General features: G+C 54.7%; 3 non-coding genes across 3 annotated transcripts; 1 reads left to right on the forward strand and 2 right to left on the reverse strand.

The window, feature by feature from the left end:
• Positions 1-5,204: 5,204 nt before the first annotated feature.
• Positions 5,205-5,276, reverse strand: TRNAG-UCC (transfer RNA glycine (anticodon UCC)). Its single transcript has one exon. It is a non-coding gene; the product is annotated as a tRNA-Gly (tRNA).
• Positions 5,277-7,196: 1,920 nt separating this feature from the next.
• Positions 7,197-7,268, reverse strand: TRNAM-CAU (transfer RNA methionine (anticodon CAU)). Its single transcript has one exon. It is a non-coding gene; the product is annotated as a tRNA-Met (tRNA).
• A 2,791-nt stretch (positions 7,269-10,059) lies between these two features.
• On the forward strand, positions 10,060-10,141 carry TRNAS-AGA (transfer RNA serine (anticodon AGA)). The gene has a single exon. It is a non-coding gene; the product is annotated as a tRNA-Ser (tRNA).
• The last annotated feature ends 3,999 nt before the right edge of the window (positions 10,142-14,140 follow it).

Raw genomic sequence — 14,140 nt, forward strand, 5'->3', positions numbered from 1 at the left:
TGAGACAGGGGCACAGTGTCCAACTGTGAAGTGAAGCCAACAGCACGATGGCTCATGTTTGCCTGGAGCTCAGGGTTTTTCCCAACTCTTCCACATCACGATGACTCCCAGGTGCTCTGGGAGACCGATCCCATGTCCTTTTGAAATTTGAAATGCATGGAAGGGGCCACCTGATCTCTGACCCAGAAAAGAGAGCCATCAGTTTTTGGCTCCCTGCCCCGAGGCTCTCTTCAAAAGCAGACCATCCAAGCCTTTGGCCTCTGGGGTGAACTCACTGAGCAAAACAGGTCAATTTGGGTGCGGGTTTTCTCCTTCAGGGGAGGACGCGGGCACCCCTTTGATCACCCTCCTATGCGCCGATTTGCTTCGTTCCCACAGGTTCTCCACTTCCCAAGCTGAGCCCAACCCCCTGGTTGGAAGAAGCGTGAGGGCCTGGTCAAGTCATCAGGGTACATGGCAATGGAGATCCCAGGGAGAGATTAGTTGAGAGGGACCTGCCCGACCCTCTGCTCTTCATCGTGAAGAAACTGCCTTTGTTCCCTGGGCTCGCGGGCAGAAAAGACAGGTTCTGGCAGAGCCTGCTGAGCGTAAGCAAGGTCCCTGAGGCCCTCAAGCTTGCCCTCAGCCCACAATGGTTTTTCCTTGTCGTTGAGCTTTGCCACATCCCTGGAGATATGAGTCTCTTCTCCCGCCATCTCCTGTGAGCCTACAATGACCCGCTGGAGAGGCGTATCTCCCTGGGTCAGCATGAGCCCCTGGACTGAAAGCACTTGAGAGCTGACTGGAGGCGTCCCTAATAGCTGAATAACGTGACTGGTGGCCAAGCTCACCATGAAGAAGGCGACGGAACAAATGGCATCCGTGTGATGGAAAGCCACGTAAAATCTCTGCCCAGCTAGCCTGAGACCTCTGAGCCAGTGGGTTTTCGCAGGCCTGGACACAAATTAAATATATTGGTATTCGATGGTATGCAGCTGGAGCAAAACATTTCAGGTGAAAGAGGCCAGGGCTTAATCACCATTGGGGCTTCAGTGAGCAGTAACTGCTAGGTGTTCAGATGCTTCATGAAAAGCATAAAAGCCTGCGCTGCTCCTGGCTCCGCATCCTCCTCTCTTGCCTCCTTTTCCTCAAGGAGCAAGGTAAGCCCGAGTCCGCTCCATCTCTCCCCGTGGGCTGAACTGCTGTCATGGTGGTTACTCAGGCTGACACTTGGGCTGCCTCAGCCTGGCCCTACAACAGAACTGTTTGAGGGCTGCCACCTCTTTGCCTTTTGATGGTGGTGGCCTGGGAGAGGTGGGAAGGGAGGGGTTCTTTCAAGCAGAAGGGGATCAATGGGGCTCAGCCGCAGGGAGGTCTGCCCACCAGAATTTGCAGCTGCAGCACGTGCTCTCTAACCAACTGGACAAGCTCATCCAGTGCCTTCTTCAATGCAGCAGTGTTAGTTCTGGGGATGGAATGTGATCAGTCTTTCCACAGGCGCTTTACACCCACTGTGCTGGGTCCTATCTCAAAGGGGGTCAGCCTTCCCGTCCCGCGCAACTCGGAGGGCACAGTGAGTGTTGTGGGAGCTGTAGGCACAGTGTGCATTTATAAGAGGTGATTTCTGAGATAGCTGTTCAACCCAGCCTGTTTGAGCTGGGTCCATTTCATCAATCTTTACCCATGCTATCGTACCAGGAAATGCAGGAGGAGGTCCTGGTGGAATCGGTAGTCAGTTAGGCAGGTCTTTGCTCCCAGTCCTTCAGATCTAGCCCTAGGGTGTTGTGCGCGTTAGTAAAATCAGCTGCAGGTTCTTTCTGGATGTGGAGCTCAAAATAGAGGTGCATGGCAGCAAAGTATATCTTCAGCGAGAGTGGAAGAAACAATAGACAGGCTGATGTTGGAGTCCGTGTTTCCTCCCTGCTCTGTGTTTCAGCTTTGCCTCCCTCACCGAGAGATGTCTTGCTTCAGACCCTGTCCCCCACGCCCCTGCGGAGCCTGTGGCCCAACCCCACTTGCAAGCAGCTGCAGCGAGCCCTGCGTCGCCCGCTGCGCTGACTCGACGGTGGCCATCGAGGCCTCCCTGGTGGTGGTGACCCTGCCGGGCCCCATCCTCACCTCTTTCCTGCAGAGCACAGCCGTGGGATCCTCTCTGTCAGCTGCTGTCGGGAGCTCCCTCAGCACCGGGGGGGTTCCCATCTCTTCTGGGGGCTCCCTTGGTCTGGGGGGGTCAGGGCTGTGTCTGCCTATCCCCCGCTGCAGTCTGAACTGCTGAAGCCGGCGCATCATCCCCTTTGGAGCGGGAAGGAAGACGGGAACTCTGCAGCAGGAGTGTGGCCATGGCTGCGCCACCAAACCCTCTCAGCAGTCATTGCTGATTGAGTTGCAGAAACTTTGGGACAGGTGTACGTCTTCCTCTGACTGAATGCTGTTGCTTCTGCTTTCTCTCTTCCTCCATCTATTCCCAGCAGCAAGTGGAAATCCTTCTGCTAAGTGTTGTTCCTCTGCAGGAGACCTGGACGTCTGCATGCTAGGTCCCCTTGCAGGGGCTCCACGGGTGTCATTGTGTGGCTGCTTCCCACTTCTGCACAGCTAGAGGTTTTGTCAGCCCTGCCAAAGGGACACTGAGGTGATTAAGGACTTGGCTCATCTGTCATACAGAGAGAGGCTGGGACGGCTGGGGTTGCTTAGCCTGGGGAAGGGAAGGGAAGGGAAGGGAAGGGAAGGGAAGGGAAGGGAAGGGAAGGGAAGGGAAGGGAAGGGAAGGGAAGGGAAGGGAAGGGAAGGGAAGGGTGAGGAGGCACCTTATCCATGTCTCCAAATACCTGTGGTGGGAGGGATGACAGGCAGAGTAAAGGAGAACGCCATCTTCTTGTGAGATGTGCCCAGTGGGCGGGTAAAAAGCAATGGACACAGGTGGAAATACAAGAAATGCCACCCAGAGTAACCTTCCTTTACTGCGAGGATGGTAAAAGACCGTTGTCCCAATTGGTCAGATGTGAATGTTAATACAGGCCTTTTGATATGTCCTCTCAGCTGTTGTTCATAAACATCATATGAAAAATAGCCATTGCAATTTTCTCTTTTGTTGGTTTTGTGGGAATAATCTCCAGGGGGTGGGTACGGAGTGGAAAGGGGGAAAGCACTGGCTTTCGGGTCTGGGTGTAGGCAGTGTGGCTGCAAGATGGGGTTAGGGTGGGCATTTTGGTAGGGACCGGAGCATGCAGAGTCACGATCCTGGTCTTCGTAATTCCGTCTACTTGTAGCACTGCTGATGACAGAGTGGGAGTCTGTAAATACTGTGCCAACCCAAACCCTCCATACAAGCTCGCTGCCCAGATTGGGTTTTGACTGTCAGCACAGCAAAGAGCATTGCTTCCTTTGCTTTAAGCAACCCTGGAATCAGAGATGTGAGAAGCTTTGTACCCTTGAGACTCTTCAAGTCTAGTTGTGAGAGGCTCCCTGTGTTTCCCTTGGCCCACAAGTTGCAAAAGTTGCAAAAGAAATGAGGGTGTCTCAGTTCTTGGTTACCAGGAACATCGTTACACCCAATTCCAGTAAACTTCAGGTTGTCTCTGCAGGGCCGGAGACTGGACAAAATCAGTCAGCACTGGGGGCGTAGGGTCTCTGAGACACACAGTCTTGATTGTTAAATGGAGTATTTCAAACCAAGTTAGTGTGTCTGTTTTCAGGAAAGAATGCTGTAGAGGAACTAATGCTGTGCTCTGAACACAGGCATTGTAAATACCAGTGTCCCCTCTGAAGGGGAAGAAACCCCCCATTTGACCAGCCAGCACTGGAGAGATGGGAAAAAATGGAGGAGGCTGGAGAGCAAATTCATTCCAGTGTGACTTTGAGACATTATATAAAGAACAGACATCCTCCCACTGTACCCCTGCATTGGGTTTGCATGGCAAGGCTTTGGTAGCGGCGGGGCTACAGGCCCCCCTTCTGTAAGAAGATGTCAGAATCTTTCCCCGTGTCTGACAGGGCCAATGCCAGCCGGCTCCAAGACAGATCCACCGCCAGCCAAGGATGAGCCTATCTGTAACAGTGGTAGCGCCTCTGTGATAACACATTCAAGAAGGCAGGAAAAAATACCAACTGCACAATTGCAGCCAGAGAGAGGAGCGAGAAGATGTGAGAGAAACACACATCTGGTGCAGACACCAAGGTCAGCGAAGAAGGAGGGGAGGAGGTGCTCTAGGTGCTGGAGCGGGGATTCCCCTGCAGCCTGTGGTGAAGATCATGGCGACGCAGACTGTCCCCTCTGCAGCCCATGGTGGTCCTCAGTGGAGCAGATATCCACCTGCAGCCCGTGGAGGACACCTTGCTGGAGCAGATGGATGCCCAAAGGGGACTGTGACCCTGTGGGAAGCTTGTGCGGGAGCAGGCTCTTGGCAGGACCTGTGACCCCGTGGAGAGAGGAGCCCATGCTGGAGCAGGTTTTCTGGCAGGACCTGTGGTCCCGCAGGGGACACACGCTGGGGCAGTCTGTTCCTGAAAAACTGGCCCCTGTGGAAAGGGCCAGGACCCGTGCTGGCGCAGTTCATGAAGATCTGCAGCCCATGGGAAGGACTCACACTGGAGAAGTTTCTGGAGCGCTATCTCCTGTGAGAGGGACCCCATGCTGGAGCAGGGGAAGAGCGTGAAGAGTCCTCCCGCTGTTTTGCCCATGACTGTAATTGCTGAGGGACCTCTCTGTCCTTATCTCAAGCTTTTTGTTATATTTTTTGTCCCCTCTCTAGCTGAGGAGGGGAGTGATAGGGCGTCCCGCCGGGCTCAACCCACCCCAACCCCAAATCGCCTACTCGTGTATGCCTTGGTCCCCACCGTGGCCATTCTCGATCTTCATCTTTACCCTGCCACAGCAGAACACGCTTTCCTTGCCAGTTGCAAGCAGCAACTCCACCACAGTGAGCTACCTCACCAGGAAGAATATAATATGCTGCCCCCTGCTGCTCGGTCACAACAGTCCAGGGTTGCATAAGGCCGGGCTTACAGGACCTGTGGCTCCTCGTGGAGCCTAGCAGCAAGGCAGGGCCTGGAGAGCAGGCAGAGGTGCTGGGCCTGCCCGGGGGTGGGGGGAAGGCAGGTGACCGCCAAGAGCTGCGCTGTGTGGACGCCGGCAGGAGGGCAGTACCCCCGGTCAGGGCACCCTGGCTCAGCGCTGGGTGCTAGCTGCCCCGCGGAGGCAGCGAGGCCCAGCTAAAGGGAATCCCGCCTGCGTTGGCCGGGAATCGAACCCGGGTCAACTGCTTGGAAGGCAGCTATGCTCACCACTATACCACCAACGCACCTGTTACTGCGGCCTCCTAACCGCAACTCCTGCTCCTCCCCTTCACCCACTCTCGGCCTCTGCTGCCCCGCGCCACGGCTGGCCACCTCCTCCCACCCCCTGCGCACACGCTGCCACAACCTCCTACAAAGCACGTGCGCTTTTCTTGGCTAGAAAACCTCAAGCTGCACTAGCCACCGACTAGGGGAGATCAGCATCAGCGACTGCCCGGCGATGGAGCAGGACACTGGGCAAACCGGGACTGACCTCCAGGCACGGACTCTGCACAGGCTCCACGGGACCCCCTGGTGTGCACGTCGGCGGTCGGGGGGAGCGGGGGTGTCCCAGCACTGATCTCCGGTCCTAAGCAGCCGGGGAGGAAGGAAAGGATCGGGATGTCTGTCTTGTTCATGCTTGTATGAGGGCTGCTGGTGCTTCCGGGGGTGCTGCCAACGCTGCCGCTCCCCATCTGCCTTCATACGTGTGCCAGCTGGGCATGTACTATGAAAGTCTGAGCATGCTTGTGTGTGTCTACCTGCAGTGGCATGAGCGTAGCCAAACACCCACCCAGCTGCTCACTGCTTTCCCCGCCTTGAGTGGGACGCAGAGCATAGAAAGTAGGATGAGGAAGCCTCCAGGTCAGGATAAACACAAAGACACGCCTTAGCAAAAACCGTTCTGGGTAAAACAGATTCCGTTTGGGGGAAATAAATTTATTGCCAATTGAAATAGATTCACATAGTGAGAAACAACAAGACAAACAAAACCCACCAACTTCCCTCCCTCTTACCCAGGCTCAGCTTCACTCCCTCACTCCAGGCTCCTCTGTCCAACCACGCGGCACAGGGGGGATGCATTTTCCCTCTGCTCTTTCTGACACTATTTTTTTTTTTATACCTCCTCTCTCTGTCTGAGCATTTTCTGTCCTTTCTGGATTATGTTTTCATAGATGCCACAAACGATGGCTCAGCTGTGTCCTGTAGTTGGACTGCTGTGGAGCTGGAACCAGCCGTGTGCAGGGCATGAGATGGTATCGACTATGAAATGAAGACAAGCACCTAGGGCAAGCGGTATTCCTGTGGATGGCCCGTCACACGCAGAGCCAGAGGGGACCTCACAGTCAACATCCAAGCGAGCTTCTGGCCCACCAAGTACTCGGGTAGGAGGCAGCTCACCTGCAGATACCCATGCTGTGTTGCTGCTGATAGCCCACAAAGCACTCAGACAAGGAGAACTTCTGGCAGAGGCCACTCTCAATTGGTTTTGGAGGGTCATGGCCTGGCAAGGGAAGGAGCAACTCATCCTGGAGCTCCATCACAGGTGCCACAAACTTGGCTGATGGCTCAGTGTTATCCAGCTGGGTCCAGCACAGGGCAGCCCCTTACCCCTTCTCACAGAGGCCACCCTGCAGCATCCCCGCTGCCCTCCATACCGGTGCCTGGCCACATACAGCGCCCATTGGGAATACCTGCTCGGACCTGCTCCTGGCTGGACCTGCGAGTGGGCATGGCAGCAAACAGACTAGGATGGAGAAAGCCACCAGATGGCCAAGTTTACCGCACTGGTCTTTCCCAAACTAGCACCAGTCTTGTCCTCCTCCCCACCTGCAGACCTCCTCCCCACCTGCTTGTGGCTGGGAAATTGGGATTGAGCTGCCTGATGGGAAGACAGACACACCCGTGTCCCCAGGACACCCACTGCCTGGTGGGAGGAGCTCTGCCTGCTGCTCCTACCTGTCTCTGCCTTGCTGGGGGTGACTGCTGGCTGCTAAGAAAGCAAAGGAGAAAGAAGGCCTGAGGACAGAGAGAAGGGGCTGAGGGTGTGGGAGGGACACGGCCCTGCTTTCCCAAAGAGCTAGAGCAGAGCAGGTTAAAACTTGCTGAAGGAAGCAAGGCAGAGGCAGTGCCTGTCAGGAGCAGGGGGGAAAAGAGCATCTCGCTAGCAGAGGATGGTTTCGATCCATCGACCTCTGGGTTATGGGCCCAGCACGCTTCCGCTGCGCCACTCTGCTTCCTGTGGCCCCTTTGCCTGCGCCCTCCCACAGTGGTGGATGATGCCCCCTGGCACTGCCAGCACCAGTGCCTGTCCTCAGGTCCCCTTCCCTTCCTCCTGCCTGTGCTCTGCACATGCTTTTCCGAAGTAAGTTGAGTTCTCTGTATCAACTTTCTACGAAATTTTGGGCCCTCGCCAGGGACACCTGGCTCACCCCAAACTCTGTCATGTAGATGACTTTTGAACCAAGACTCTGTTATTTTATTTCATCCCCCTCTGGACCCACTTCTGGGATCTGTGTGGGCTGTCCTCCCACTTCTGAGGTGGTTGGGTCCCCTTCTGAGAGCAGTTTGTCCTGCTTTCTGGGATAGTTTGCCCCCCTCTGGCATTGGTTTAATGCTCTTGGGACCGTATACGTGCATGTAAGCGATCTATCATAATCTGCTGTTATATTATCGATAAGTTCGCGTTACTAGGAATAAGTTTGTAGTAACCTGTGTGTATTATATATACAGACGTTGCTGTTGTTATTGAGTGCTGCTATTATTGTCACTGTTATTGATTGTTGCTATAATTTATTGTCGTTATTGTTTGCTGATAATAATTTGCAATAGCTTGCAATATATATATTTGCTTTATTAATCATAGGTATACTTGCTAGTGATGTTTTTTGTAGTATTTGTGAAATCTGTAATAAAGAAAAGAAATTTTGAGGATGAAGCCTCCATTTCCTTGGGTATTACGGAATCCTACAAACACACAGTCGCAATCTGTGCACAGCCACAGGCCAAGTAACCCTTTAGGTCGTGATGGCATGGACAGCTCAGTGACACCAACAGCTTTGGCCAGCTAAACTGCACCTAGAACTGCATTCACCCTATTAGAAGATCTTTATTCTACATGCTGTGAATTCAGTGTGACTTCAGGCACTGAAGTCTCTTTCAGTAGGATCCAGCTTCCTCCTGTCTTTGTTCCACCTCCTTATCTCCCTTACTAGACAAAAGAAAAGAAGCGATAATAATTGTTGGACCTTCTAGTGGGCCTGAGTCATGGCACCCATCCTGCTTCTGCCCCGTGCACAAAACCTGTGCAGGGCTTATAAAAAAGCCCTGCAGACGTGTGCCTTGGTCTCTGCCCTATACCACCGCATTTGCTCCTTCTCATTAAAGACTTTGTGCAGCATAGCTGGAGACTCGTGGTGGTTTGTTCTCCCCCCGCCTTGGCTGGCCAACACCGCTGAAAGGAAGAAGGAGAACCTGCTCCCTCCCATGACGGTGAGTCTGCCCCCACGCGTGGGGCACTCCCAGCTGTGGGTGGAGCTCCCTGAGCCGGAGCACCAAAAATAAGCAAGCAGGCAAGGGAAAGTCAGAAACGCCTCAGAGCAACGGAGAGAGCAAGAAGCACTGGACAGAATTGGAAATACAAGTACTGCCACAAACAGTGGTGGTCAAAGATGGGAAACGTGTGCCCAGGGAGGTTGCAGAGTCTCCATCTCTGGAGATGTGCAGCATCCAACCAGACAAAGGATGAAAAACGGCTTCTACTTGGCCTTGCTTTGAGCTGGGCTCAGACTGCATCGTGTCTCCACCCCGTCTGCTGTGTGATTCTCTGAGCCCCTGCTGGAGGCCCTCCTCCAGGAGCAGCCATCAAGCAGAAGTCAGCAGAGAGGGGGCGCTGGCCATTTCTGACGAAAGCTGCAGGGACTTGGTGGGCACAGGGTAGAAGGGTCACTGATGTCACTGCCAGTGCTGCAAGCACAGGAAAAGAAGGAAGATGTGAGTGCATCAAAGAATTGACCCAAGAGCAAGTCAAGGGAATTGGGTATAAGCATGGTGAGGGAGCCAAAAGGACCAGGCCCCACTGAGGTTTGCACTCAGATCGCTGGATTCAGAGGCCAGAGTGCTTACCATTACACCATGGGACCTCCTGGATGGCTCATTTTGGTCACCCTCGCTCAGCCAAATCCCCCTGGCCAAGCCTGGCAGTCTCTCTGTCTCCCTGCCCATCACCAAGTATGGCCTCTCTACAGGGCCACCAAGCGTTCTCTGCTCATTTCACCTTTGGAGGGAGCTGCAGACCTCTTTGGGCAAGCCTGGTATGCCCTCTCTTGCAAGACCCAGGCTGTGAAACCCTTGCTTTTCCCTAATTAAACCTGGTTATGAAGTTTCCAGTAGAACCTCTTCAACGTTGCACCTCACAGGGTACATTCATGGACCAGTCATCGGTTGTTCGATGCCTGCACTTGCCATCTCTTCTCCACTTGGAGATGGAAAGGGACTCTTGATCAGGGAGTGGAGCCATAGGAGGAGGGGGAAGGGACAACCTGCCAGCAGAAGAAGACGTAAGAAAGCCTGGAGCCAGACTGAAGAGATATCTGTTTGCATTGTCCAGGAATTGAAGCCGCGTCAACTGCTTGGAAGGCAGCTGTGCTCAGCACAAGTCCACCAACGCACCTGTGTGCAGTGCTGCCTCCTGCTCCTCCAGATCAGAGCCTGGCTGGCCTCCTGCTTCCAGCCTCACACAGACTCACTTCCTCCTGAAATCACACCCCCACCCCCTGCCACACCCCCACCTCCCCCCATGGCAGGACATCTGAGATGCCTGGCTGAGGACAAGGCACTGGGAGCTGCCACCATAGCTCCTGGTGTTACGCCTCTCAAGGCTTCTGGAAGGCTGGCACCAGGTGCCCGTCATGCTCCGTGCAGGTTGCAACTGCAAATCTTTGAGTGAAGGCTGGCACTGGAACTCCCCGGGAGCTGGGTGTCATTGCAGAGGGCACGTGATGAGCAGGGCAGAGACAGCTGGAGCAGGTAGTTGTGGCCGAGTGGTGAAGGCGATGGACTAGAAATCCATTGGGGTTTCCCCGCGCAGGTTCGAATCCTGCCAACTACGGGGCACAGTCCCCTTTTGGTCTCCCTGCAACTGACCAGGCTGCAGCTGTGGGACTCGGCTCCATGTACCTGGTGCCCAGGGAGACAGTAAAACCCCTTGCCTGCAGCACTTGTCCGTGCCCCTCCCCTGAAATTCCTGCACGAATGGGAAATCCTGCTCCCTCCCCTGAAATTCCTGCACGAGTGGGAAATCCTGCTCCCGTTGACAAGGTAGGCAAGTTGAGGGCAGAGAACGGACCAGTACTGAGTATGAGCCACGAAACAGAGGGCCGCTGTTGTTGCTTCTTGAGCAGAACTTCAGAGCCTCTTCTCACCTGACACGCCAAGCAGCACAGCCCCAGCAGCTGTCTTCCCTATCCCTGAAACTACAGCAGCTCACCTCCAAAGACAGCCTGCACAACATGGCCCTCGGTGCTAAAGATGAAGGGAAGACACCTCATGGATCGGAGATCCTGCCAGCACTCACAAAGTGCCCCTCACTTTAGGTCTCACTAAGGCGGACCGGTGTGGAGCAGCAGCCAAGCTGGGGGAAGAGAAGGGGCCAGCACCGAATACGAGCTGCAGAAGAGGTGCTTCTTTGCACACCAGTGGACCTCACTGCTAACGATGAAGGGCAGACACGTCAGAGATCTGCGATCTTGCCTGCGGTCCTGGGGATGTTCTGCCTGAGCCGTTCCTGGTCCTTGCACACATGGACAAACTTTCCCAGGGGCTTTCACAAATTTTCCTTCAGGACAAAAAGATGAGAGGTGGGTCTCTTCTGTCTCTTCCTCTTCGGGAAAAGAGGTGGAAGTGCAAGAGAGCAGATGGTGACCGTGGCATCAGGAAACCACCCCCCGCCATCACAGACCTCGATGGGTGGGACAGAGGAGAGCCGGAGGCTTCCCAGGGGACTTCTTTCAGTCCCGTACCCAGCTGCTCCCAACAGAGCGGCAGCAGAGGAGAAGGTGCTGGCAGCCTGCCTGGGTGGTGCAGCATCTTAAAGAAAAGGGAAACTCTGAGGGGCACACGCAGCGAGAGCCTGGAGAAAGAGAAGAGAAAAGCCTATTGCTGGTGCATGGTCCGTTCCCCGCAGCCGTGCCACTGAGGGCCAGGGAAGCATTGCAAGGGAAAAAAAAGATCAGAGAATTGTCGGTATGAATGAAGAAGGGAAGGGACAATGGAGAGGGCACCAGAGCTGAGCCATGGGCCTCTTGATCTGCAGTGAAGAACTTTCCTCTGAGTAACAGCTCCTGCAGCAGACCACAGCTGTGGCCTGCAGCTGGGGCCACACTCCCCATGCTCACATCGGTGCCCACATCCCAGGCCTCTCCATCCTGCTTTTGCTTTTCTCTCCTCTGCCTGGCTGCTGCATGCTCTGGCCTGTGGATGGGTCGGGGAACCAGCAAACACTAGCCCAAAAATGCAAGCTTCAGCACTGCCACCTCGTCCCTCACCCTCACCAAGACGCTCTACCAGCTCAGCGTGCCCAGAGCCCAGATGCCTTGCAGCATCTAAGACTGGCTGCCACCCACTTCAGCTGGGCCAGCCCTGCCCTGGGGCAACTGGGAGCCACCTGCACGCCAGCAGTGTTGGGCAGGACAGGAATGGCATCAGGTTCAGAGAGAAGGGGTTTCTCTGGCTCTTTGGCACCCTGCATGGTGGCAGGGGCAGCCCTCGGCTGTTGGGCAGCAGCAAGGGCAAGACTGCGCCAGGAGGGAGGACACGCCAGGAGCTGTGGGGGAGCACAGCACAGCACAGCACAGGCAGGGAAAGGGGGAAAGGCTCTTGCAGCCTGTGTGAAAGGAAAGGTGCTAAGTGCTATGCAACTTGCTTAGAGGAACAAACACTGACTAGGGCTAAGAGCTTTTACCTCAGGGTCAATGTGACTGAAGACTTAATCTAAACCGGCTCTCACTGACGGAGAACTGCTCATACAGACAATAAAAAACCAGGAGATCTGTCTTTCAGAAAACCCCCAGGCATATAACCATAGCCATAACAGCAATGGGCCTGAATCTGATACAAAGCCCCTTCACCTACACGGGACATTAGTTTAGAAGAATGAGGATTAACACCCCACTGACCATACATCCACACACCCTGTTCCGGGATGAGCACAGGGCGATTTTGCGAGCAAGAATAACTGATTTGCCCACCCCTTCACATGAGTAATTTGACTGGGCAACACAACTGTATTGGAAACATATATAACCCCTGTTTTCCTCTATAGCCGGTCCGCCCTGCGTTAGGCTGGGGCACCGCTCTGCGCAGAGCTAAAACAGGAGAATCAATTCCCTTGGTAATTCTATGCTAATCATCCTTGTCTCACTCCTCGGCCAGCAAGGAACTGACTTTTACACAACGTACAGTCCGGCAGCCTCTGGAGAGCTGGATTTCTGGGCAGGGTTGCAGCCCTCGTGAGCTCTCTGGAGAGCACCTCCTCTCCACCCTGCCAAGCAACAAGGTGCCCCCTTGCTCTGGGGTTTCCTTCCCTTCCTCCAGAGCCAGCTCAGGTGGTCAAAGAGACAGACCCCGTGCAGGGTTACGGGCAGGAGGTGTGGGGAGAAGGGTAAAGCAAGGTCCTTGAGCTACCCAGCCCAGGCGCAAATGAGGTGAACTTTGCAGGGAGACAATTTTCCACCCCAGGTGAGGGCACAGGTAAGAGGAAGGGACGGAGGCCTGAGCGCTGGCAATGCCAGGGAGCATCAGGCAGGGCTGTGGGAGGTCCAGCTGAAGCGCTGTAGGGAGCAGAGTGGCGCAGCGGAAGCATGCTGGGCCCACGACCCAGAGGTCGATGGATCGAAACCATCCTGTGCTAATGGGCTTATTAAAGCTAGAGCCTCCTGATAGGCTTAGTTTTAACCTGCAGTGCTCTAGCTCTTTGGGAAAGCAGGGCCCTCCCGCACCTTCAGCCCCTTCTCTCTGTCCTCACGCCTTCTTTCTCCCTTGCTTTCTTAGCAGCCAGCACCCCCAAAGTCCAAAGTCACCCTCAGCAAGGCAGACGGGTAGGTGTGGAGCAGCAGGCAGAGCACAGCGCAGAGCTCCCCCCACCAGGCAGTGGGTGTCCTGGCGACCCAGGTCTTTCGGTCATCCCATCAGGCAGCTCAATTCCAACTTCCAGCCACAAGCAGGGACCTCCAGGACTCTGCAGGTGGGGAGGAGGACAAGACTGGTGCTAGTTTGGAAAAGACCAGTGTGATCAGCTTGGCCATCTGGTGGCTTTCTCCATCCTAGTCTGTTTGCTGCCAAAAAATACAGGAGACTTGTCTTTCAAATAAGCCCCCAGGCATGGACCTGAATCTGATATAAAGCCCCTTCACCTACACAGGATATTGGTTTAGAGCAATGAGGATTGTTCTTCAATTGCTTCAGGTTGGTTTAGAGCAATGAGGATTGTTCTTCAATTGCTGCAGGGTGGCCTCTGTGGAAGAGGTAAGGGGCTGCCCTGTGCTGGTTCCGTCTGCCTCCACAACACTGAGCCAGCAGCCAAGTTTGATGCATGGATAGCACGTGTGATGGAGCTCCAGGATGAGTTGCTCCTTCCCTTGCCAGGCCATGACCTTTCAATTGCAATGACCCTTCAAAAGCGATTGAAAGTGGCCTCTGCCAGAAGTTCTCCTTGTCTGAGTGCTTCACGAGCTGTCAGCAGCAACACGGCATAGGTATCTGCAGGTGAGCTGCCTCCCACCTGGGTACTTGGTGGGCCAGAGGGTCTCTTGGATGTTGACTGTGGGGTCCCCTCTGGCTCTGCAGGTGGTGGGCCATCCACAGGAATACCACTTGCCCTAGGTGCTTGTCTTCATTTCATGGTGGATGCCACTGTGGTATAAACTGCATGGTATATCTTTTTATATCTGAGCACTTCTTGGTCCAAAGGAAGTGGACAGCCCACCAGAGGGAGATCTGAGAACGTGGGTCAAAAATGGCCATCAGGCAATCACAAAGCAGTATGAGAACCCATGGGGAACGACGCTGTCAAAAGTTGCCTCTTCCGGGTATGTAGTGAGTGGGGGCTTCC

Source organism: Numenius arquata, unplaced genomic scaffold, assembly GCF_964106895.1.
Source record: "Numenius arquata unplaced genomic scaffold, bNumArq3.hap1.1 HAP1_SCAFFOLD_1167, whole genome shotgun sequence".
Classification (NCBI taxonomy): domain Eukaryota; kingdom Metazoa; phylum Chordata; class Aves; order Charadriiformes; family Scolopacidae; genus Numenius; species Numenius arquata.